This window comes from Hemitrygon akajei, chromosome 2 (assembly GCF_048418815.1).
Source record: "Hemitrygon akajei chromosome 2, sHemAka1.3, whole genome shotgun sequence".
NCBI lineage: Eukaryota > Metazoa > Chordata > Chondrichthyes > Myliobatiformes > Dasyatidae > Hemitrygon > Hemitrygon akajei.
The window spans coordinates 119377509-119404817 of NC_133125.1; the positions used below are offsets into that span (position 1 = coordinate 119377509).

The following is a 27309-nucleotide window of genomic DNA, read 5'->3' on the forward strand; positions in this document are numbered from 1 at the left end:
CGAGTTAATTGCTGATGTTAGAATTCGCCACCAAACCCTTTATTTTCAATTCACTATCGTTCCTGTGTCGGAACGGGCGAGAAGTCGGCTGGTAAAATAGGGCTATTGCAGAGAGTAGGAACAGATACCCGCACCTACACGAAATCCTAGGCGGTATCTGGTGACAGCAGGGCTGTGGGGTTGCGGTGCTATACAAATAGCCTTGTCCCAGGGTGGAGCTCGCAAGCTTTCTGACGAGAGGAACTAAAAACGGGGCGGAGCTTCCGAGCTGATTCAGAAGTCAAGAAGTCTCCAAGTGAGAACCCTCTGGCAATCTGATTACTTAGAGAACACCAGGGAAGACCAGTTTGCAGCTCCGGTGTGGATTTGCTTCTGTGTCGTTGTACATACACCAACCTTTCTCGACTTTAGTGACAGAACAGCCTCTGGGAAACCTGTACCCCGAGTCTGCTGCCTAGCAATCTGAACAACAAACATAAATTGTCCCATCTAATGTGACTGGGCTTTCGAACCTTTTTTTTTAAACTAATACAGTGCTCGCATGTTTGCTTGGTTCCACGCCGTGTCAGTACAATCCCGGATCAGTTGGAAAACTGACAGTCGAGGTCACGATGAGTCAGTCCATTTTCTTCTCTGAGGGGAAAAAACTGAATGAAACTTAACTGACGTTCCTGGTTTAACCTTCTGCATTGCTGATAAACTGGGCAGTTGTGGGACTGACTGCACTGCGTGTGTAGGTGAGTGAATCCTGCGTTGCACTCAAATCCTCCACTGGGGAACTCATTTCGATTTAAGTGTTTGTGCTCTGGCTTGTTCGCTGCGCGGCATGTCACAGTTTAACCAGGTCGATTCTATTTGTGGGACAGTCAGTCCCTTTGGTCCGCAGGTAAACGACCCTTTAGCATAGCTGTTCCGCTCCAACGTGAAACAGATTGTTCGCATTGCTTCACGAAAGCAGAAGCTTGTTGTTGTCCGATATAAGCGTTTAATATACAAGGAACTAATCTCCCGGAGACCCTGTTCATATTGATACCAAGTTTACAATGCGTATTTGACAATTGACTAGCGGTTGAGGAGTTTGAGATCTTTTTGCAAAGGAGATCCCGGCAATAAATAGTTTTGATGGTGGAGACTGGGATTTAGTATTCCTTACACAGTACATCTTGTGCAGACTTTACAGCTTGGGAATCCAAGGTATACTCTTGATATGATATTATTTGACCTCACACAGAAATAAGCTTATCTTTGAAGAGATTGGCGTGAAAATACTATCACCTGTATTCAGATGTTATAAAGCCCTTTTCATGATTCTGCTCTTTGTTGGATTTTGATATATTGGACGTTGCGAGTGAGTTATCGCATTGGATATGATGCCACCTTCAAAGTGTAGAGCACAGCACAGTTGTCGAAATCCGCTCTGTACGAGAGACGTGGTCGAGGATGGAGTTCCTCACAGTGGATGCTTGCTTCATAATCGGTTGTAGAAACTTTAGTCCTTTTTTTGACAGTTTATCTTAATTGGCTGCTTAGAACTAAACGGTGAATGGATTAAACTGTCTGGATCACGGAAATGAGATTTTATTTTGAAATCTAAGTAAAACTGCAGAATAGTTTCGAACTGATAACCTCAGTTCCCTGTCAATATATTTAATATTCTCGTGGTTTTGTCATGAACGAAAACAGATCCACTTGCGTGAATAGAAAATATTGGCAGAATGTTATGCGAGCGGCTTCAGGGTGACTTGATCCGAGTGAATGAGCGTCGTCGATTTCTTTGTGTTAATGTTGATTAACGTTTCAGATGCTCCTCATTTAGTCCAGTAGGCGAAGACAAACTGAAACAAACTTAATTAACAGGAATATGACACAACTAAGCGGGGCCGTGTAAGGGAAACATGGCCCATTGGCAACAGCTTGCATCTATTGCCTACAGATGCCCTCGGGAATTTCGATGCCTAATGTAGTCTCCTTTATATTGATACAACGGAACAAATACTTGTATTGTGCCATTTATGTTCGGGTAAAAATCCAGCTGCAATCTCAGATTTCCTTCGACTATCATGTTTTATCCTTGAAATGGGCAGGTCGTTCAAGTCAATGAACGCTGTAGTTCAAAGAACAAGTCAGAGGCTAACTTTCCCACAAAAGGTGCCCCAAAGCCTTTCCACTAACAACAGAGCACCTGACAGGAAAGCAAATGGTTTTCCTCCACTTACCTGGTAGATGAATACAATATTAGAGAGACCTAACCATCGCCACAGTAGCTGTCCATTACACTGGCACTCCATCCAGCAGCAAAACATTCACTTCCTTCATCCTAATGCACCAAGTACCTTTCACAAAAGGCACTGTGACATTTCATCAAAGCACCTTCTGCAGTACCTGACAACAATCTGTGAGCCTTGCTACTCATAAGAATAAGGACACTTGGCACAATTACCCTGGTCCAGATTCCATCCTAGTCATGATCATCCTGAATTGAAAATATATTGCTGTTCTTTTATAATGTCTGTGAAAATGTTGCCACTCTCAGTAGTGTTGTCATTAATGACTCCAGCATTTCAGGAGAGGGCTCACCATTCCCAGGGGGCAATTAATCATGGTCAATAAAAAGTTGGCCTTCCCAACAATACCAGTCACTTTGACTGATTACAAAACAGATATAATTTGGGTATGAACTTTACTTCAGGAAAATAAGGAGGACAGATCAGAAGGATAAACAGATTTTTAAATGAGAGAGAGAAGCAAAAGTAGGATAACAAATACATTTTTATAGTTTTTGATAAAGATTTGTTATGTTTATCTCATCTTATATTATTGTCATATGAAAATCTGGTGTTCACTGCAAAACATATATCAGTTTAGCTTGTCTCCAAGCTCACTATAAAATTATATACTGAGGCCAAGATTCAGACGCAATATAACACCAGCAATTGGATAGAGACAATGCTTTGCAAAACACATTTGCGTAATTAGGCTGACATTATGAAAATGGCTAATAAGTACTTTGGGAACCTACCTAATTCATTTGCGTACATTAAATTTAATGATTTTCTAGCACGAAATAATGTATAGATCTAACAACGTGTTATAAATCTGTGTATTAACATCAAGTTAATATACAGACAGTCACATATCGTTGGATCCAAACAATATTTATAAGAAATGCTTGCACTCATGTTTTTTTTTAATATTCAAGTGAATGCTACTGTATAATCATGAAATGCAAAGAACCAAAACTCTCCACCTGCACACAGCTCCATTACCCTGACTGCAGTAGAACATACTTTGATCCACTAACTCTGCTGTGAGTTCTGCAGATGTTGGCATGAGGTGGGGAGCTACGCAGAACTGGAGATATGGTATTATATTCAGGGTTGAATGAAATGGTATCCAGCTCACAAACATGAAGATAACACCCTGAACAATTTACTTAAAATAACAAAAACACATAGTGGATGTTTTTAAAGGGATTTATCATGATAAATGTGTTGCTTCATGTCCAGGATCAAAAGATCTATTTTATGTTGACTTCTGCTGACAGAGGCGGATGTTAAATAGAATCAACTAAACCGAACGATTTCTTTAAAAACAGGAATTAACCATTAACTGCTCTCAAAGGAGAGACTATTAAAAATATCAACACCAAGAGTACTGTATGCTATTCCTGTTATTTTTAAAACATTGCAATATCCAATTTGTTGTAGAATATTATGGAATTCTGTTAGTGTGTAAAGAATTCAAAGTTCAAAGTAAATTTATTATCAAGGTATATATATATGTTACCATAAACCGCCCTGAGATTCATTTTCTTGTGGGCATTCACAAAAAATACAAAGAAGCATAATGGGATTAACGAAAAATCACACATGCAAATTGGAGCAAACAACCAATGTGCAAACACAAATAAACTGGCAAGTACAATAAATACATAAATAAATAAATAAACAATCAGTAAATATCAAGAACACAAGTTGTAGAGATCTTAAAAGTAAGTCAATAGGTTGTGGAATTAGCTCAGTGTTGGGGGTGAGTAAAATCAATCCCTCTGGTTCAAGAACCTGATGGCGGAGGGATAATAACTGTTCCTGAAACTGGTGGTAGGCTCCTGAATCTCCTTTCTGATGGCAGCAGCTTGTCCTAGATGGTGGGATCCTTCATGCTGCTTTCCTGCGATAGCGCTCCTTGTATGTGTGCTCAGCGGTGGGGAGGGCTTTACTTGTGATGGAACGGGCTACACCCACTATCTTTTGTAGGCTTTTCCATTCATGAGAATTGGTGTTCCCATACCAGCCTGTGATGCAACTGGTCAGTATGCTCTCCACCTCACATCTATAGAAATTTGTCAGCGTTTTAGGTGACGTGTTGAATCTTCGCAAACTCCTAAGAAAGTAGAGACACCGCTGTGTCTTCTTTGTAATGGTAGTTACATGCTGAACCCAGTACACATCCTCTGAAACATTAACACTGAGAAATTTAAGGTTGCTGACCCTCTCCACCTCTGATCTCTGTAGAAGTGACTCTTGAACCATTGGTTTCTTCCTCCTTTAGTCAATAATCAGCTCTTTCATTTTGCTGATATTGAGTGAGAGACTGTTGTTGTGGGACAATTCAGACAGATTTTCTGTGCCCCTCCTAGATACTGGTTGATCTCCACATTTGGTGCAGCCCTCAACAGTGGTGCTGTCAGAAAACATAAATATGACATTGGTGCTGTACTTAGCCGCACAGTCATAAGTATAAAAAAAGGGATTTGTCTGACCTTTGTATGGAGTATGAACTTTTGTGTACACCTTTTTGTATTAATATACCGGAACTACCTTAGGGAGTGATTGTTTGATATTGGTGAATTGTAAATCTCCTCAGAAATATTAGCAAGATGATGGTTGATTATAGTATTCAAAACGATTGAGAAGGATGACCTGGAAATTGTCTCTTCCTTAATATACTGTACGTTCTGATGATTAGGTAAAGTTAAACATTTCTCTAAATTAGAAGGAAATAGAAGCAATAGAAAATGTGTAGTACCAAGTTTATAGTATATTATAAACATGAGAAAGTCTGCAGATGTTGGAAATCCAAACCATCTCACACAAAATGCAGGGGGAGCTCAACAGATCAAGAAGCATCCATGGAAATGAATAAACAGTCGATGTTTCAGGCCAAGATCCTACTCAGGACTGTCGAAAAAGGGGGAAGATGCCACAATAAAAAAGTGGGGGTAGGAGAATGAGGATAACTAGAAGGTGATAGGTGAAGCCAGGTAAGTAGGAAAGGTAAAGGGCTGGAGAAGAAGGAATCTGATAAGAGAGGAGAGTGGACCATAGGAAAAAGGGAAGGAGGAAGGGACTCAGGGGAAGTGATAGGCAAGTGAGAAGAAGTAAAAGGCCAGAATGGGGAATCCAAGAAGAGGGAAAGGGAGGGAAAAATACTGGAAGGAGAAACCGATATTCGTGCCATCAGGCTGAAGGCTACCCAGACGGAATCTAAGGTGTTAGCAGAGACTCGTGTTTGACAGCTGATTAGGGAAGAATACCTGACAGAAGCTGTAAAGGTGATGAAAAGTTATGTAAAGGTGAATAGAGGTAGGTTAGTGGAACAATCAACTTGATCGTAAATCAGTCAGAGCAATGGGAGGCATTCAAGAATATGCTTCAGGGGAAATCACCTGTTTGCAACAAATTCATAAAGGATAAAGACACCATTTCTCTGTAGGGTCCAACAGTATGGTCAGATTTGCAACAGACCAGCCAAAATGAAGAGAAAAGAACATTCAAGACAATCAAGGAATTGGTAATAGAGAAGAACAAATCTGGGAAGGGTACAAGACCATCTCAAAGGCACTTAATATACTCAAAGCTCAGTGCAGTCCATCGTGAAATGCACAACTACACTGCCAAGATCAGGCCGCCCCTCTAAAGTGAGCTGACGGAGAGCAATGGCACTGAAAAGAGACGCTACTGTGATGACAACAGTCACTCTGAGTGAGCTGTAGAAGACAGTGGCTACAACTAGAGATGAAGTTCATGTCTCCATAATCTCTGAGACCTTGCACAAGAGGGATATTTAAGGAAGAGTGGCAAGGAAGAAGCCCTGGCTAAAAAAACATATCCTTGCTTGTAAAGACTTTGCAAAGCATCACTTAGAGGATACCATAAAGATGTGAAAAAAAGGTCTTGTGGTCAGTTGAGACTAAAGTGAAACATTTGGCCTTAACAATAAGCAGTATGTGTGGCATAAAAAGAAACATAGAAACATAGGAAAAAAAAAACAGCACAATACAGGCCCTTTGGCTCACATTGCTGTGCCGAACATGTCCTTACCTTGGAAATTACCTAGAATTACCCGTAGCCCTCTATTTTTCGAAGCTTCATGTACCTGTCCAGGAGTCTATTAAAAGACCCTATTATATCCGACTCCACCGCCGTCACCAGCAGCCCATTCCATGCACTCACCACTCTCGGCGTAAAAAACTTACCCCTGATATTTCCTCAGTATCTACTTCCAAGCACCTTAAAACTGTGCCCTCTTATGTTAGCCATTTCAGCCCTGGGAAAAAGCCTCTGACTATCCACATGACCAATGTCTCTCATCATCTTATACACCTCTATCAGATCACCTCTCATCCTTTGCTGCTCCAAGGAGAAAAGGCCAAGTTCACTCAACCTATTCTCATAAGGCATGATCCCCAATCCAGGCAATGTGTGTAAAATACTATGCATCAGCCAGATAACGTATGGGTGAGGGTAGCATCATGCTATGTGAATGCTTTTCAACAGCAGGGACTGGAAATCTGGTCAAGATTGATAGGAAGATGAACGGTTCTAAATACAGAGAGAACCGAGATTAAAAACCTTCTAGTCTCTGCCAGAAAGCTTTAAGAGGGGAGGTAGTTCGTCTTTCAACAGGACAATGATCCAAAGCACACTCTGAGAGCAACCATTTGGGGGGGGGGGGGGGCTTCAAATGAATAAGTTGATGTCCTAGAGTGTCCCAGTCAGAATCCTGACCATAATCCGATCAAACATGTCTGGGAAGACTTATGATTGCTGTCCACTGCCACCGCCCAACTAATCTGGCAGAGCTTCAACAATTTTACAGGGAGGACTGGGCAAATCATGCTCCATCACTTTGTGCAAAGCTAACAGAGACTGATCCAGAGAGGTTACTGGCTGTAATAGCTGTGAGAGTTTGTGCTAACTGGGGTTGGTGGGGGCGTGGGGGGGGGGGGGGGTGTGGAGTGAAGATGAATACTTTTGAATGGCTGACATCTCGGTTTCTGAATTTTTAGTTTTTCTTATGTTTGACAATCTTTCTTGTTTTTTGGGATCTATATGTGAACAAAAGGAGCATGTGATTCACAAATAAAGAATCTCAGTTAAATTGATCAAAATCCCTAGTTGTAAGAGCCATTTATTTCAACAAAGTCTTGGGGGCTGATTACTTTTACATGGCATTATAATTAGTGGAAACATGAAAGACGTTCCGGCTGAGTTGAGGAATCACAAGTTTAAAATAGATATAGATTTCTGTAATCAGAGGGGAGATGGGTGGAAGAGAAAACAACCCAAAGTGCGGAAGTTTGGAATTCACTACCTGAAAGAGTTGGAGAGACACAAATACAGTGATAAACGTAAAGAGAAATTAAAGGAACAAGTTACACTAAATGGCTGTAAGGGTTAATTATTTGCTGCAAATGTTTGTTGAAACATTTTAAATGTCAGTGCTTGCAGGACAGTAGAACAGTATCGTCAAAATAAAGATTAAAGATAAGCATTACTTGACACACGTACATCCAAGTGTGGCTGTAGAGGACAAGTCATTGGGTATATTTAAGGCAGAGGTTGATAGATCCTTGATTGGTCAGGGCATGAAGGGAAAAGGGGAGAAGGCAGGAGTCTGGGGCCGAGGGGGAAAATGGATCAACCATGAATGAAATGACAGAGCAGACTCAATGGGCTAAGTGGACTATTTCTGCTCCTCTATTATATGGCCTTAAAACGGACAGTGAAATGCATCACTTTGTGTCACCAGTCACAAAGTCTGAGGATTGTGCTGGCGGCAGCCCAACAGCGTTGCCACGCTTCTGGCCCCAACATAGCATGTCCACAACTTGCTGAATCTCACCCTAACTGTGCGTCAGGTCTCACCAATGCAGAGGAGGATGCATTGTGAGCACCAGATAAAAGACCTCAACAGGTCTGCAGGTGAAATGCTGCCTCACCTGGAAGGAGTGTTTGCATCCCTCTGTGTTGATAAGAATTGCCGTAGATTGAGGGATTGTTTTGTTGAACACCTCCATTCCATCTGCAAAAAGCAGGATTACCCAAGGCCAAAGTTTTAATAATTCTTATTCTCACTCCCTTTCTGACATATCAATCCATAGCCTTCTCATCTGCCACAACGAGGCTGCTCTCAGATTGGAGAAGCAACACTTTATATTCTGTTTGAGTAGCCTCCAACCAGATGGCATAAACATCAATTTGTTCAACTTCTAGTACCTCATTTTTCCTCCTCATCTTTCTCTCTTCTTCAATTCCCCACTCTGGACTCTAACCTCTTCTACTCACCTGCCTATCACATCCCCCTGATGTTCCTCCTCCTTCCCTTTCTCCCATGGTCCATCCTCCACTCCAATCAAATTCCCTCTTCTCCAGCCCTCCTTTCCCACCTATCACCTCTTAGGTTCTTAGAACATAGAATAGTACAGCATAGTACAGGCCCTTTGGCTCACAATGTTGTACCGACCCTTAAACTCTGCTTCCCATATATCCCCCCACATTAAGTTCCTCTGTATACCTGTCTAATAGCCTCTTAAATTTCACTTGTGTATCTGTCTCCACCACTGACTCAGGCAGTGCATTCCACACACCAACCACTCTCTGAGTAAAAATCCTTCCTCTAATATCCCCCTTGAACTTACCACCCCTTACCTTAAAACCATGTCCTCTTGTATTGAGCAGTGGTGCCTTGGGTAAGAGGCACTGGTCCACTCTATCTACTCCTCTTAATATCTTGTACACCTTTATCATGTCTCCTGTCATCCTTCTTCTCTCCAAAGAGTAAAGCCCTAGCTCCCTTAATCTCTGATCATAATGCATACTCTCTAAACCAGGCAGCATCCTGGTAAATCTCCTCTGTACCCTTTCCAATGCTTCCACATCATTCCTATACTGAGGTGACCAGAACTGGACACAGTACTCCAAGTGTGGCCTAACTAGAGTTTTATACAGCTGCATCATTACCTCGTGACTCTTAAACTCTATCCCTTGACTTATGAAAACTAACACCCCATAAGCTTTTTTAATTGATTCCCTCCTTCCCCCACCCACCTGGTTTCACCCATCACCTTCTAGTTCTTATTCTGATGGCTTCTTCTTTCCCTTCCATTCCTGATGAAGGGTCTCAGCCTGAAATGGCAACTATTTATTCATTTCTATTGATGCTGCCAGACATACTGAGTTACTCCAGCATTTTGTATGTGTTGCTCTGGATTTCCAGCATCTACAGAACCTCTTGTGTTTATGACCTATATATGCTTATTTTGAGTGAGAAGGAAACTTTAATAATCAGTTCCTGGATCAATATGAACTGGATGGGCTAATTAAATTTGACTGCACTAATTAGAGTACAATTTCAGAAGATTGATTCCCAGCATCATTATGCAGAATTAATGCACTTTAGGAAAACAATAAAAGTGAAGATCCAGTTATGTTTGTAAAAGATTCACAATGTTCAATACCAATTCAATGCCAGGATGATTAGTTCAAAATCTACTTCAAGATCTGGGATGTTCATGATTCTCTCAAATCTATGTCCAATTAAGACCACAAGGCCATAAGTTTTAGGAACAGTATTAGGCCATTTGGCTCATTGAGTCTACTCCACTATTTCATCATGGCTGATCCATTTAACCTCTCAGCCCCAATCTCTTGCCTTCTCCCTGTATCCCTTCATGCCCTGACCAATCAAGAATCTATCAGCCTCTGCCTTAAAGGCTTAGAGTCCACAGCTGCCTGTGGCAACTTCTCTGTGTACTTCTACAGTTTCTGATTTGAATGATTGCTCTATAATCTAATGTGATCCCTATGTCCCCTTGGGTGTTGTTCTGATTTCCATAAAGCTGAAGATTTGGAGATCTTAAAAAAATGTACAAAAGCAACCACAATAATTATTCCAATATATATAGGTGTGTTATGAAGAGTTCATTCTCTATAGGCTGGATAAAAATATGCATTGGTAGTAAATGTCTTAAGTAAGAGACATACACATTATTCTTTAAACATAATGAATAGGTTTGGAAGACCTAATTTCAGGTGAAAACTGATCTTTCATGCAGGATTATAGGGAAACACACAATGCTGTTCTGAAAAAAAATACTTTGCTAAACTATGAGATTAAAGAGTTACTTCAGGGCATTATACTGCTAGAACTGAGTCTTACGGATCAGAGTCAGGGAGGGAAATGGTGTTACAATCCCTTCCCTACTATATATTCACCAACTTACCTCATTAGGGTGGAGAAATGAGCTTTGTTCAACAAAGAACCTTTTACAGTGCACAGAAAAAAATAATAGTCAACATTATTGTTAAGTCCAAATGACAGAGCTACTTAGCAAATGATTGATCTAAAGGTAGGCAGATAGAATCATTTCAACATTCATCCTTTTCATAAAAATTGAGCAAGGACCGACTTTTTCTGGTGAAAATAGTTTTGTGAATATATATTTCATGCTCAGCAAATTACCTCTGTGCATGTATGCACGTAAAATATCTAATTGACTTCCTCTTTAATTTCTTCTACAGTAAGATAGCATGTGTTATTTACATCTTCCAGAGGTCAAAAAGAAACAGAATATAAACAAATGCAACACAGGTCTTGTGGCCTTGGAGAGCCAAAGATGCTGGGTCAAACAAAAAGGATGCAAAGGATAACATAACTTACAGGAAAACAAAGCTGAACAAGTTTATGTCTACTAAGTGCAAGAATTTAGATTCCAAATTTTGTTGCCAAAGAAGTTTCTTTGACCTGAAGAAATAAGGTGCATTTCTCTTTCCACACATGCTGCCTAGCTTCTTGAATTTATCTGTATTTGCTGTTACTTTATTTCAGATTCCAACCATCAGCAGTTTTTTTTTCTTACTTTTCATTAGTTTTATGGACATCTAATTTCCATATTGTAAGATTTTCATACAGGAGGTTGTTTATTGGCAAAGCAGCCAGTGAAGTTAAGACTTGGAAAAATTTGCCCTGTCCCACTGTCCCAAACATATTTGTAGTTACAGTTCTGTTAGATAAGTGTTTAATATTTACAGAGTGCACTGAAACCCAAAGTAATCAGACTGTTGATTTGAATCTTAATGAGAACAATGTTTACATTACCTGTAAAATTATGGGAGCATGTGTGAAGTTTTTCTGTGAATCAATGAAAAAAGGTCTGTTGGCTGAATGGCCTACTTTGCTTCTAATTACAGTCTTCTGATAGCTGTGGGATTATGTTGGTAGTCTACGTGCCTGAAACTGATCCTCTAATCTCTGCTGTTTTATCATGAGCAAATTCTTAATTAAACCAAGCTCCATTTTCACAAGAGGCAACAGAAATACTGGTATGGAAGCATATTTAGGTTAATTTTTTTTCAGAACATTTTGCAGTAATCTTAAAGCATACTGAATTAGTCCTTTTCTAATAATTGATGGAAAGAACTTTGCTGGAAATAACAAGAAAATTGAAAGCAAATTAAAAAAAAACAAGATGCTCTTTAAACAAAATGCAATGGTGTATGGAGGGATTTAAGGCGGAGGGTTATATGGGAGACAGGGTTTAAAGGTTGGCACAACATTGTGGGCAGAAGGGCCTGTACTGTGCTGTATTGTTCTATGTTTTATGTTCAATATTTTGCTCAAATGGTAAACATATAATTTATGTTGTCATAAGGTATTTGAAACTTTACTGCTGCTGTTAATTTAGGTGCTCATTATTCTGGGGATAGTTACTAAACCTCAAATTACTCTTGTTGAGGCCCCCAGAACTTTCTGATGGGATCCTGACAGTTCATACTGAAAGATGGCCTTTTGACTGTATTGGGTGAAAAGAGAGAGCAAAGTTACTTTAATAATAGATAAATAATAGATTTATAACACATTCAACTTATGTAAATTCACTAATACTAATTAGAGTGAAGCCTAAAAAAAATAAATGACTTTACATACTATTTCCATATAGAATAGTGACTGAATTCCAATCACTATTCCAGGTATAAATCCCATTTTAGATGGGGAGACAGGCTTGAAGTGCATCCAGCCCTTCAGTTAAAGAGCCTATGGAACCATTGATTCAAATCCGTGCAGAGTCTTGGTGTATTTACATCTATCTCCTGTGCTTCACATACTTATGCAGCTCTGCATGTGCTGACACTCATTCTGGAGCTAGCTGGTCTGTACAGAGCTGCTGCCTAGGCATTAATATGGTCTAGTCCACAATCCCTTTTATCATCACTTGTCATCTTCAGATCCTGCATATCATGAAGGTTGAGAAGTCTTATGGAATGCTTGTTTTTATTAGTTCAGGCATTGAGTTCAAAAGTTAAGAGGTTATGTTGCAACTTTATAGAACTCTGATTAGGCCAGATCTGGAGTATTGCATACCGTTCTGGTTGCCCCACAATAGGAAGGATGGTGAGGCTTTGAAGGGGATGTAGAAGAGGATTAGCATTTAGGTGCTTGGTTTAGAGGGCATGTGCTATCATGAGAGGCTGGTCAAATTTGGTTTATCTTCTCTGGGGTGGGAGAGACTGAGGGGACATCCGATGGAGGTTTTAAGGCATTTGACAGGGAGTATCTTTTTTTCATGGTAGAAATGTCTGATACCAGAGAGCATACATTGAAAGTGAGAGGAGGTATTTTAAAAGGGGATATAAGGTATGTTTTTGTTCAGAGAGTGCTGGTTACCTGGAATCTGCTGTCTGGCATGGTGATAGATGCAAATACTTCAAGGCTTAAGAGATAGTGGCATACAGGCGTGGCACAGGTAGAAAGGATTAGTTTTTTTTTCTAAATTTACTTTTTAGTTGGTTTGGCACAACATTGTGAGCTGATGGTCCTGTTCCTGTGCTGTACATATGTTCTATGTTCTCTAAAACCAAATAAGTTCACCAATTTGTTTTAGGATCCATATTTATGCATGCACAGATGAGTATAATTAGGACAGACTAAATAAGTTTTTAAGACTTAGTGGCAATATATATTTTATAATCAATAATGCTCAGAATAAAAGGCACTATTTGAGTCATGGAGTGATGCAGCATGCAACAGGACATTCAGCCCATTTTGTCCATGCTTACCTACCATGGTGTCCACCAGGATAGTCCCATTTGTTCATATTTTGTCCACATCCCTCTGTCCCTCATGTGCGCGTACATAGCCAAATGTCCTACTCATAAAGTTATTAATATAAGGATAGTTGATGATTGAAAAAGCATTAGAATGCAAAATTCATATATTCTAGGTATTGGGGTGAAGGAATTCTGTTAGTATAGATCAGTTAGTAAAATCCTGGCTATCAGTTCCAATCCAGTGTGACACTGGAAAGTGTTGAACAAGCAGTGGACTCATAAAGTAAATCGTTGTCTGAGATGGGCAACAGCAGTAGCAGACCACAAACATACACTCAGTGAGTGTATCTTCTCTAGCTAAGGCCCTCAGTGCTCAATTTTCTAATTAATATCTGGTCTGTTATCACAGACATACAGTATATAATGAAATGTCTTCTTATTGTGGTAGTCATACAGTGCAAAAGGTAAACATGGCTAAAAGATACAAAATTAAATAGTTCAAAAGAACAATAATGAGGTAGTGTTCATGGATTCAGAGACAATTCAGAAATCTGATGGTGGGAGGGAAGAAGATATTCTCATAACATTGAGGATGGGTTTTCAGGCTCTTGCACCTGCTGCCAAATAGTATTTGTGAGAAGACAGCATGGCCTGGAGGATGAGGGTTTTTAATGATGGATGTTAGCTTCCTGTGACATTACATCCTGAAGTCATCCTCAATGGTGGGAAGAGGGTTGTGCCCATGGTTGAGCTGGCTATATCTACAACCCTCTTTCGTCGTTTGCAATCCTGTACATTGGAATCTTAATAACAGGCTGTGATGCAACCAGTTAGAATGCTCACCACTGTAATCCTATAGAAAATTGTAAGAGTCTTTGTTGACATATTAAATCTTCTCACACTCCTAATGAAGTAGTACTGCTAGCATACCCTCTTTGCACGCCAGTAAACCAGAAATTGTCGACATAATGTTAATTATAAATGAAACTTTGGTACACTTTCACTTGTTATAGTTACTATTCTATAGATTTGTTGAGTCTGTCCACAGGGAAATGAATCTTGGGGTTGTATGTGGTGACATATATGTACTTTGATAAAATTTACTTTGAAATTTGAAGATAACACATTGGCTTTAAAGCACTTTGAAACATCCTGAAAAGGATGTTTCAAATGAGAGCTTCCTCTCATTTGGCCAATAAGCTAAATGCTTCCATCAATTCCAAGCACAGTCAGATAAATAAATATCTGTAGCACTTGAATTTCCTAGACAGGTAATTTGAATATTATGCTGGTATATTATGTTTTACATTTTTTTAATCATTGATTTTAATTGTACGCTTCCTCACAGTGGGAAGTGTTCCTCTGATATCACTACATTAAATAAAAACCAAGTTGTAAAGACTTACCTTTTTAGTAGTAAGGACACTATGGTGGTTCAACCTTCTTGACTATGTGTAAACTCAGGTTTGATATCATTCCTGTAAGTCATTTTTGCAGTCTTTTCAGTCCCTCAATAATTATAAGCCAGGAACTACTCAGGATATTTTAATTGTCCTCCATGCAAGGTTTATTGCAAATACACCATGTACGTTCCTGCTCTAAAATGAATCCCAAATATGTTTTTTTATTTTGGCTTGTTGTTAGGTTATGTGATTTGTGCAAGTATTCTGAAATCACCACAACTTACCCCAAAAATTAGCAAGTAATATGGAAGTTACTTATTTTTCTTCCTAAATATAATATCTCTTTGCTGGATCTAATTTGCCAATTATGTTATTAAATTCATATAATTCAAGCATTTAGGTAGGAAAACAGTAATTACTGCCACAGAATTGGCCCTTTGTATTTCACTTCAGAGGAGTGAATTTATGTAATTTTAGTGTGGAAACAAAATGATGATTTCTTAGACTTTCTAAGGAGCTTTTCTCCCTTTATCTCGAAATTTTAAGATGCTACTCTAAATATTTATTCTAACGTGCACTAAATGAAAGCGTAATCTTTTTGTTCTGAATATTATCTAGGAAATTCACCATTGTTGTTAAAACTGCCTTTTCTTTTGGTGCATAGTGCAGATATGATGTATTAACATGAATTCCAGCTGATCTTTGATTCATGGGAAATGTGCAAATTTAAAATACTGCATGCTACTATTAGTATTTGAGACATGAATGAAAAAAAGTCCATGCACCCTGTGAATGAGAAACAAAGTGATTTTCTAATTTTTGGCATCTCTTTAAGTTTATAATACTATGCTTATAATTAACTGATGTGCATAACATAACTGATACATCGACTTCTCGAACTTATGGTAATGCCCTCCACCTTCACCATTCTCCATTCCTGTTTCTTTCTCTCATCTTGTCTCTTTATCTCCTTAACTGCCCATCATCTCCCTCTGGTGCCCTTCTTTCTTCCTTTTCCTCTATGGTCTTCTGCTCTTTCCTATCAGATTCCTCTTTCTCCATCCCTAGCTCTTTCACCCATCTTGACTTCTTCCCCTTCCCCAGTCTCACCTATCACCTACCTCCTGGTACTTATTCCTCCTCCCCCGCCACACCTTCTTACTCAGATTTCTTCCCTTTCTTTCCAGTCCTGAAGAAAGATGTTTATTCTTTTCCATCGATGCTGCCTGGCCTGCTGAATTCCTCCTGCATTTTGTGTGTGTTGTATTGATTTCCAGCAGTTGCAGATTTTCTCTTGCTTTTGCATAATACAGATTTGGCTTCAGTGGTGCAAGTGGCTGATGTGCTAAGTAGCAGAACAATTGTTTATACTGAAAGAAAAAATTACAATAACATCACAGGAGTAGAGGGGAATTTAGAATCCAGGTTTTAAATCACTTCACATTTGTATACATTTCTGTGTTTATCAATTACAAAGCCAATGTACTTCAAGCTCAGTATCATAATTTACCATGTTAATATAATCAATGTGATTATTTTTTCTTTTAATATCAGGTGGTGACAAAGAGACACTTGGTTTGTACTCTAATTGTGTCATCTGCTAATGAAATTAAATATGAGATTAAATGCTGGAAATCCAAAGCAACACACACAAAATGCTGAGGGAACTCAGCAGGTCAGGCAGCACCTATGGAAATGAATAAACAGTCGACATTTTGGGCTGAGACCCTTCTTCAGAACTGAGAAGGCAGGGGGAAGATGCCCAGAATAAAAGGGTGGTGGTGAGTGGAAGGAAGGCGAGCTAGAAGGTCAACGGTGAAACCAGGTAGGTGGGAAAGGTCAAGGGCCAGACAAGAAGGAATCTGATAGAAAGGAGAGTGGATTTTGGAGGAAAAAAAAGAGGAGGAGGGGACCCAGGGGGAAGTGATAGGTAGGTACGAAAAGGTTAAAGGGAATCAGTTAAATGAGAAGAGTTAATTAAAAGGTCATAAATTAAATGTCTGATACAGAGTGCTGTGGCAAATATATTATAATATTCAATACTGTCCAGGTTTTTTGTTTTGTTCAAACAATGGTAGAACAGCTTTCCCAGTTTTCAAAAGACTCAGATGAACTATAAAAAGATTGTCTATGAAAGTAACAACAGGAGGTTTCATATCTTTGACCTAACTGAGCAGAGAATAGACAGACATTTTGCTTACAATAAACAAAGTGCACATCAAGAATTCAAGAGCTCCTGAAAATAGACTCACTTTGCATCACTCATTAGTTTTCAAACAATGCTTCCAATGAAGTAGTTATCACAATGTCAAAATTGAAGCCTACAATTGTTCAATGTAATAGTTCAAACACTATTCCTAGCTTGAAACTTCAATATAATTTTAATCTTCCTTTAAAGTTGTTATTCTTCTAAGAAGTAAACTTCTGTTTACTTTCTAACTCTGTACTGTCCAAACTGGAGATCTATTGTCTATATTTTTCACAGAGAGGTGATGAATTATTGGAACAAGCTGCCAAAAGAGACAGCGAAGGCATATTCTATACTGGCATTTAAATGGGATTAGGACAGGTACTTGGGTAAGAAAGGAAAAGGGTGATACAAGCCTAATGCAAACAAATGGTATTAATGTACAAACCCCATTTCCAGAAAAGTTGGGATATTTTCCAAAATGCAATAAAAACAAAAATCTGTGATATGTTAATTCACGTGAACCTTTATTTAACTGACAAAAGTACAAAGAAAAGATTTTCAATAGTTTTACTGACCAACTTAATTGTATTTTGTAAATATACACAAATTTAGAATTTGATGGCTACAACACACTCAACAAAAGTTGGGACAGAGGCATGATTACCATTGTGTTACATCACCTTTCCTTTTAATAACACTTTTTAATCGTTTTAGAACTGAGGATACTAATTGTAGTAGATTAGCAATTGAAAATTTTGTCCATTCTTGCTTGATATAAGACTTCAGCTGCTCAACAGTCCGTGGTCTCCGTTGTCTGATTCTCCTCTTCATGATGTGCCATACATTTTCAATAGGAGATTGATCTGGACTGTCAGCAGGCCAGTCAAGCACATGCACTCTGTGTCAATAAAGCCATGCTGTTGTAGCCCGTGCAGAATGTAGTATGGCATTGTCCTGCTGAAATAAGCATGAACATCCTGGGAAGAGACGTCGCCTTGATGGCAACATATGTCTCTCTAATATCCTAATATATGCCTCAGAGTCAACGGTACCTTCACATACATGCAACTCACCCATGCCGTGGGTACTGATGCACCCCCATACCATCACAGATGCTGGCTTTTTCACCTTTCACTGATAACAATCAGGACGGTCGTTTTCATCTTTGGCACGGAGAACTCGACGCCCGTTTTTTCCAAAAACTAGCTGAAATGTGGACTCATCTGACTACAGCACACGGTTCCACAGTCTTTCAGTCCATCTGAGATGAGCTCGAGCCCAGAGAACTCGCCGTCATTTCTGCATAGAGTTGATGTATGGCTTCCTCCTTGCGTAATACAGTTTCAAGTTGCATTTCTGGATGCAGCGACGGACTGTGTTAAGTGACAATGGTTTTCCGAAGTACTCCCAAGCCCAGGTGGCTATAATTGTCACAGTAGCATGATGGTTTCTTAGGCAGTGCCGCCTGAGGGCTCGAAGATCATGCGCATTCAACAGTGATTTCCGACCTTGCCCTTTACGCACTGAGATGTGTCTGAATTCTCTGAATCTTTTCACAATATTATGTACTGTAGATGTTGAAAGACCTAAATTCTCTGCAATCTTGCGTTGAGAAATGTTCCTTTTGAACTGACTAACAATTCTTTCATGAATTTTGGCACAAAAGGGTGAGCCACGACCCATCCTTGCTTGCAAAGACTGATCCTTTGATGGACATTACTTTTATACCCAGTCATGATACCTCACCTGCTAACAATTAGCCTGCTTAATGTGGAGTCTTCCAAACCAGTGTTAATTGAATATTCTGTGCACTTTTCAATCTTATTTTAACTCTGTCCCAACTTTTGTTGAGTGTGTTGCAGCCATCAAATTCTAAATTTGTGTATATTTACAAAATACAATTAAGTTGGTCAGTAAAACTATTGAAAATCTTTTCTTTGTACTTTTGTTAGTTAAATAAAGGTTCACGTGAATTAAAATATCACAGATTTTTGTTTTTATTGCATTTTGGAAAATATCCCAACTTTTCTGGAAATGGGGTTTGTACATTTGGTATGACATGATGGGCTAAAGTGGCCCAATTTTGTACAGTATATTTCAACATTTCTATGATCATCTAATATTAATCTTCATCTGGAGTTTGAATATCTTCATATTTTTTCAATGGATGATATTTACTCACCTATTTCACTAGTCAAACTCTGAAGATGTTGCTATCCTTGATAATATGAATTCACTACGAATGTGAAATAGGCGGGATCTGGGAAGTCATAGTTTATTGTCTTCAGCTGGCGAGCAGGCATCCCCTTCCCACCATCACTGGTTTATTATTTGTAATATAATACCAAAGCACTTCACACCACATGCCAGCCAGTTACCTCATCCACCACATCAGAATCTGCACCAGATTACAATGTCCATCCAGATTTTTAGCTGTCAGCTTGCACAATCCGAGGAAGTTAGGTTTAGTTGAAACTTCTTATTGTTCTAATGCACAGTCATGATCATTATAATGTCTCCATAAATGACAGTGATGATGCATTCAATTTTTCAATTGCTTCAGTGCACACTGCCATTCCCTGGTGGTCTAGTCCTTTCTAGTCTCTGCTGTTTGTCTGTGAACAGAATTATGTAACTAAAACAAACAACTTTATAAGAATGTTATGATGTTATATATTTATTGTCGTTACTTGAACCTACAACTATTGTTCATTTTGCTTTTCTGAGATCTCTGTTGTTCATGGTTGACCATGGATGTTGTCTCCTACCTGTCTAGGTATACATTTCCAGGGCAGTACCGTAAGGAGAGCATGCTGTTGTCCATGTAGGGAGCTTGCCCTCTCCATGCATCTAATGAACCCCTAGGAATGGCAGAGACCAGTACAGTTTGGCACCAACTGTGTCACAGGAGTTGCCAGTCAGTGTAGGGCTGACTTAGGGACTCCAGCTTCAAATTTTTCCCTCGGGGGTTATTCCTGAAGCCTTCCGCATGAATTGACATTACCGCAAGGCAGTGGAGGTTTGAGATCAGAGATTTTCTTCTGCTAGTTGAGCTGACAAGCACGGCTGATGAGCCCCATCTGCCCGAAGTTACTGGTTTTAAGGCACCAGCAATCCACCTTTGTCCCTTCTTCTGTTGATAGAAACAGTTCTGCTGGGCTTAGCAGCTAAGCCACATGTGAAGGTTAGGAGCTGGACTTGGTCGTATGAGACTATTTGAGGTGCATGCCATTAGGAGCATTCAATAAGTAATGGTAGCTTGGCCCCGTTACATCCAGCTTTTACTGGATTTCATATATTTGCACCAAATAAAATTTAAATTAATTGTACATGAACTTGAAAGACCAGTACATTTGTTTTAATCTGAATGCTCAAGGGCAAAATATTTTTTTTGTTCTGATTTCAGTCTTCAAATTGCTATTTCATACATTGATTTGAAGAGTTCATTCAATTGTTTTATTGTCACATTCCTGTCACGGTCCGGTCCAAAGTCTGCATTCCGGTTCACGGTCTGGTCCGCGGACTCCGGAATCCGGGTCCTCCAACTGTCCTTCGCTTCGGCTTGGACTCAAGCATTTGCAACTGAGGCTCATGTTGGTTTGGTTGGGCTCAAGCATCTGCACTTGATGCTCATCAGTTGGCTGTGAATACAAGGGGCTCTGGGATTGAGTGTAGCTTGTGGGGTGGGTCATTGGTCATCCTGTCAGTTTCTGCTTGGTGTAACCACTGTTGAAAGGTGAGTTATTTGAGTTATGGATTTGGCTGTTCCGTACAGTCTTCTGGCTGCCTTGAGTCTTGAAGCCACCCCAGACTGAGCTCCTTTCCCGTCCCATGCCACTGTTGGGTAAGCCAGGCCAGATTGCTGTTGCCCTGTGGTTGGTCCTGTCCATTCCTGTTCCTCACCTCTGTTGGGTTGTGCCCTGTGTCCTGCCTGGGAGTTCTGTGCCCTGCCCAGGAGTTCTGCAGCCTGCCCAGGAGGCTAGCTCCTTGTACCTAGTCCCTAGCTGGTTCCATCCCTTCCTGTTCCTCACCTCTGTTGGGTTGTGCCCTGTGTCCTGGCTGGGAGTTCCATGCCCTGCCCAGGAGTTCTGCAGCCTGCCCAGGAGGCTAGCTCCTTGTACCTAGTCCCTAGCTGGTTCTGTCCCTTCTTGTTCCTCGCCTCTGTTGGGTTGTGCCCTGTGTCCTGCCTGGGAGTTCCATGCCCTGCCCAGGAGTTCTGCAGCCTGCCCAGGAGGCTAGCTCTTTGTACCTAGTCCCTAGCTGGTTCTGTCCCTTCTTGTTCCTCGCCTCTGTTGGGTTGTGCCCTGCGACCTGCCCGGATCCCTGCCTGGGAGTTCTGTGGACTACCCAGGAGGCTAGCCTCCTAGAACCTCAAGACAACCAGCCTCAAGCCAAGCCTCAAGACCTCCTAGGACTACAAGATCTCCACGAATGCCACGGTCTCCACAACTTGTCCTTTCCTTTAGCTTTGTCCTGTCCTGTTCCTAGTACTTCAGTGTCTGCGTCCTGCATTTGGGTCCAGTCTCCATGCCCCCTTTATGACAATTCCCCTCTTGGGAGCAACCTTACCTCTGTATGTTAGGTCATAATTTTAATCCCCCTTCCGAGACATGTGCATAACCTGAAGGCTGACACTTTGGTACAACTGTAATTGGACTTCCCATTGCCTCTGATAGTCTTTTGGATGAGTTGTTAAAGCTCTGGCCCTGCCTGCCATCTGAGGTGAACATAGAATATAAGGAATGTAAGAATATAAGAGCATAAGACCCACTATTACATGCAGTGAATTCAGTTCCCTGAGCTTGTTCTACCATTTAGTTAGATCATGACTGATTTGATCTTTGGTCTCAGCTCCACTGCTCTGCTTAACTCTTAATTTCCCTAAATAATCCAAAAGAAAAACTGCCCTGGCCTTGAATGGCTCACTGTTCACAACTCCATGAGGTAGAGAATTCTAAAGACTATTCCTTATCTGAGTGACTGCAAACCTCTTTAGTAAATAGCTGGCTTTTTGTTCTGAGAAGTTTCCCTATGGCCAACAGGCTCTTCTCTCCAGGGTCACATTGAGTTTCTTGAGATGCATTGCAATTGTACCTATTGGGAAAGGAATGGTGGAGAAAGTGACAGGTTATTGGTTGCTCAGTGTCATCTCTGTGAAATAAGGAACTCCAGAAAGTGGTCACCCAATTTGCATTCTTATTCAGTTTTTCAAGAGGACCACAACAATGTTGTTGGATTTGGAGGTTTGCATGCCTCAGAACTTGAGAGCTATGTTGGCTGGAGTCATGACTTCAAGCTTTGTCTCTTGGTAGGGTCACCCATGCCAAACAGGTCAAAGGCTAGAGGCCAGACTAAGAGTGGTCCACCAGTCCTTCAGCTTCAGGGATTCAGCTCAGAGCTAACAACCTGACTGGTAAAACTATATTTGTTACAGAACCAGCAATGAAGAATTCTACATCTGAATAAAATGGTATTCTTGAGTCTCCTTCCAGAATTTGCAAGACTGCAGTTTTGAAAATGGTGAGGAAGCTGCTGACATGATGATGGAAGCTGTCGAAGTTGGAGGAGCATCATTGCTGCCCTAAATACCAGGGCTGTTACAGGCAGTTCAATCAATTCCAATCATATTCAATACTCTCCTTATAGATTCTGAAATGTCTGTGTTTAACTTTAGCATGCAGTTTCGTCTGTTCCTAATATAGTTAAACATAACTTGCTGCAATTGCAAAAGAGGATTTCGGTTACTCAACCTGAAGCACTATATCCACATGTATGTTCAATATAGTTAAGCCCAATAAAAGCATGTAAGTACAATGCAAGGACCATTTGTTTCATATGTTGCAATATAACAAACAGAGATGCAAGAAGGTTGTCTCCATATCAAGAGATCTCAGAAAGAGCAGGACATCATCATACCTCACAGGCCCCACTGACACATCCAAAGTCAGCCTTATCCACTCTTTTTTTTCCAATAATTTCCTTCTCCCTTCCTTCCTCCAAAATTTACTGTATATTAGTGCATTTCTCTACTTCCTGATGTTGTTTTAATATGTAATAAAAACATGAAGACATATCCCATTTTGTTAAAAAATACTTCAAAATAATATATCATTTTCAAATCTTTTTTGTTGCTTTTTTCTTTGAGAATAACAATCGAGCATTAAATGGACATGTTTGATGTGTTACTGTCATGTAACATTTCAATAAAGTGCTTATACTTTGGTTTCATTACATCCTGTCAAATAATTCTTGCCCTATATTTTTGATGTCATCACAGAACCCTCCTTGTTACAATAACATGAAGATTATCTTAGTAAGATATGGCCAGGATCTGGTTATTGTCTACTATAAACAAAAAAGTTTTCCAGATGAATGATCTGATTTACTCTTAACTTGATAGTGTTGTTTTAAAAGAGAGCTCATATTAGAATGATGGGCCTTGCAGATTCAGAATTAGATTTAATCAGGTTTAATATCACTGGCAAATGCTGTGAAGGTTGTTGCTTTGCAGCTGTACAGTGCAAACCATAACTAAAATACAATAAGAAATAAATATTTATATTAATAAAACAAATTAAATAGGTAGTACAAAAAGAGAGCTAGTGCATTGCTGTGTGTAAAAATAGTGAGTTAGTGCTCATGGGTTGGTGCATTGTACATTGAGAAACTTGATGGTGGAAGGGGAAGAAGCTGTTAAAGTGTTTAGATGTTAAGTGTGTGTCTTCGGCTCCTCTACCTCTTCCCTGATGATAGCAATGGGAAGAGGGTATGTTCTGGGTGAGGGGGGTCCTTAATGATGGATGCTGCCTTTTTGAGACATCACCTTTTGAAGATGACCCTTCTGATGCTGGGAAACCTAGTGCATTGAAGTCTAGTGATAAGAAAATAGAGAAATTAAGGTGTTATGATCAACTCTAATTCCCTCAAGTATCTCCATAACAATAATTTATAACCTATAGATTGCAATAAATTCATCTTTTAGTGTTACTGCAAAACACAGTTGTTCACTTCTTTTATATGACTAAGGCTGATGGGCAACAGTATTTAGAATAATGTGACATTTATTATTGAGCATGGTCTGCTCACTTGTTTGGTTTTAAAAAAAAGCCCTTTCATAAAGTAACATCTGGCTTTTTCATAATCTATTGAATGTTTTTGTATTGCTGTTCAGATAATGCAAACTGAAGTGCATTGTCAATTGATGAAATGCTTAAAGGTCATAGGGAAAAGGTCATTTAGTATTTCTCTATGATATTTGCACTCCTGAGGATGGCAGATAGCATCAAGCAAGAAGCAGCTATGCTGTGTTTGAAAAATGCAAAGTACTGACGTAGAAAGCAACAGACTGTACTGTAGTTCAACAAAGTATTTACATTTGTACTGAAGCATGTACTCATGCTCAGATTTACATGCCCACACATGGTAATAATACAATGGTCTCTTATCTGGATGCACTTGGAAATTTTGTATCTTTTAGTTTGTTTTCTACTAAACTTCTCCAAACAATTTTATTCCAACTAGTACATGTTTTTACAACATAGCAATACCTTCAAAGGAATTCAACTGGCAGAAAAGCATGAACTACCTTTAATTTTTCTGATCAATATAGATAACTGTTCTTTTCATGTTCCCTTTACTCATAACTTCTACAACAACCACATACAACTATTTATTTTCAGTCATGACCAACTTTGCATTTTTGATACAGTGCGTTGTGTTCTTATTGTTGCTACTATTTGCATTCATTTGTATTTCATTTGAATATAAATGTTTGTGATTAGCTTTGAACATATGTGCCCAGTTAATCTTATGTCCACTTAATAGGCAAGCATGTGATTTGCTCTGCATAATTTTTCTAATTGAGGTATGCAACATACATTATTTCTGTACACCACAGAGAGGAAAATCTTGAGGGGGTTTCTATTTCGCAGCATGTGTTTTCCTGTGGAAAGGCATTAGGGAATTAAATCATTTTCTGGCAACGTTTATGAGAATGGGATAAAACACACTGGTTGTGGTTGGCGGTTCCAAACGCATCCAAGAACAATCAACCATTTTTGCTGAAGTAATCCCAGATATTTTTGCATGCAGTCTAGAAGCATTGAATGTGTTGACATATTCTTGTTGCATACCCCAAAATTCCTCTGAGAATTGCCTCTTAGATCGTAAGCCAAGTTTGACCTTACGTCTGACCTCAGACCTCATTAACAGCAACCATATGATAAGGTTTTAGGAAATGTAAATATAGATATTTTCATTTTATTTTCATTTCTATTACTTCTGAATGCTCTTACATTCTAATTGTCTATTACAGCGTTCATAGGTTTTGTAAATGCCTGAATGGCAGAACTATTTAAGTCACTGAAGATATATTCTGACCCTAACTTTCTATTTTCCCAGGACCAGGGAATATGATCATTGCACCACACTCTTTACAATTTAGAAAACATTTGCAACTCATGCTAGACTTTAAGATGTGGAAGGCAGGGAAATGGGTTCCATCATTTGTCCCAGCATATTTGATAATTTTTGAAGGGAAACCCTCAGTGTGATTGTACAGAGCAGGGTCTGTCCACAGTAATATAGAATTATCTTTTCTTTTTTCATTTGTAACCTCAAAAGTCTAAGATTTTACAACAAGCATTGAATTGTTGGGTTTGAGGTTTCAACCTTTGGATTGCTGTCAGCTACCTGCTATTGTCCAGTTAGTGCCATTGCTTCTTTTGAAACAATGATAGTTTTGAAACAATAAAGCTCAATATTAGATTGAAGAAGCTTGTTTTATTTTACTTTAAACTTATTTATGATAATATTTTGTTTTATATACTCTGTGTATCTGTGGGTGCACCATGGTCTGAAGTAATGTCGTTTCATTTGGTACAGTCAGATGACAATAAACTTGAACTTGAAGAACAACTTATCATTTGTCTAATCGTAGTAAAGCCTTCTAGACTCCAACTTCAGGCTACTTGCATTCTCTCCTTGGATCAAAAATGGTATTCTACTTGTAAGTCATCCATCTGTAATATAGGCTCCGTTTCTTTTCCATCAGCATGCTCTGATTTACTGGACATAACTTATAAGCCTGCATTTCACAACTCATTATAATTCTTTGTATTATTGCTCTCTTAATTGTCCAAGGGTGATAGAGTGGAGGTATGTCTCTACCAAAGGAGGTGTAAGACTCTTCTTCCCATCCCTAGCCTACTGGTCACTCTTGGGCAAGATGTGCCACCTGCTTAATTCACCGATCACGTTCATATGAAGCCATGGGGCCAGGTGATGGATGGCCAAATGAGCAGCTGGTGTATATCGCAAGTCCTAATTATGCAACCACTGATGCCAGGCAGGCAATCTCTGAAGGTTATTGATAATGGCTGGGGTCTTCCGTCTTGAAAAGACATTTCCCAGAGAAGGCAATGGTAAACCACTTATGTGGAAAAATTTGCCAAGAACAATCATGGTCATGAGACTATAATCACCCACATCATACGACATGGCACATAATTATGATGATGAAGAATTGTCCCCTGTAGCTCTTTTGACAGGAGATACTATGCATACTGTCCCTTCCCTATGGCAATCCTGGCTTCAGCTTGTCACATACTGTAAATCCCTGTTGTCTCGTTCATCCTTACATTCCTCTCATTTGCAACTTTGCACTAACTTGTTCTCTCTTTCCCAGTTCTAGTGAAAGATGCCCAGTGTGAAGTTTTGCTCAGCTTCTCTTCTCAGAGATGTTTGCTGACGTGCATTTTCATGACAAAGAAATGAGATTTGGTGTATCTGGTGACCTGACCCATAGTGTTCCTCATTCAATGTTTGGCCTGATCTAGTCCACCTCTCATAGAATGCCTTTGGCAGTGACTGCAAACTTCTGCCATGCCTTTTGCTGCCACTCTTCCATGAGGCATGGTGGGATAGAGAAGGTGTCTGGGCTGTTTGCAATGGCCATCCGAAGACTGTAGAAAGCCTCGTCCAAATTTTCCAATCATCAGAATCGTAAATATGAAAATCAAAGTAAATTTTTTAAAAACTTAAACTGCATTCAAATATATGTGAATGATTTAATATATCAGGATCAATCAAGTCAATGGAATAATACAAGCTATTTGGAGCACAAAGCAAACTGCTGGGAAGGTGCTTGGTGGGTCGGGGTTATGATGTAGGGTTTTGACCAATGTTCCGTCGCGTGCACACATATTATTCTACTAGTGAAGCACAAAAAGGAATTTCAACTGCGCACTTAAGGTTATCACACTTTACCTCATGTTGAGTAAATATCACTATCGTACATAATCGCATTTCCTTTTCCAGTTTCTGATGCAAATGATGTTGAAGTGTTAGTTCATTTAAAGCAGAAAAGCTTAATGAAACAGTTGAA

At 39.6% G+C, this 27309-nt stretch overlaps 1 protein-coding gene across 1 annotated transcript in view; it reads left to right on the plus strand.

Moving 5' to 3' along the window:
- The first annotated feature begins 297 nt into the window (after positions 1-297).
- The window catches only part of slitrk6 (SLIT and NTRK-like family, member 6), a 38924-nt gene continuing 11912 nt past the window's right edge, over positions 298-27309 (plus strand). Inside the window, exon 1 of the mRNA XM_073027382.1 lies at positions 298-737. The gene's annotated coding sequence lies outside the window, so the exon portion shown is untranslated. The remainder of the gene's footprint in view (positions 738-27309) is intronic.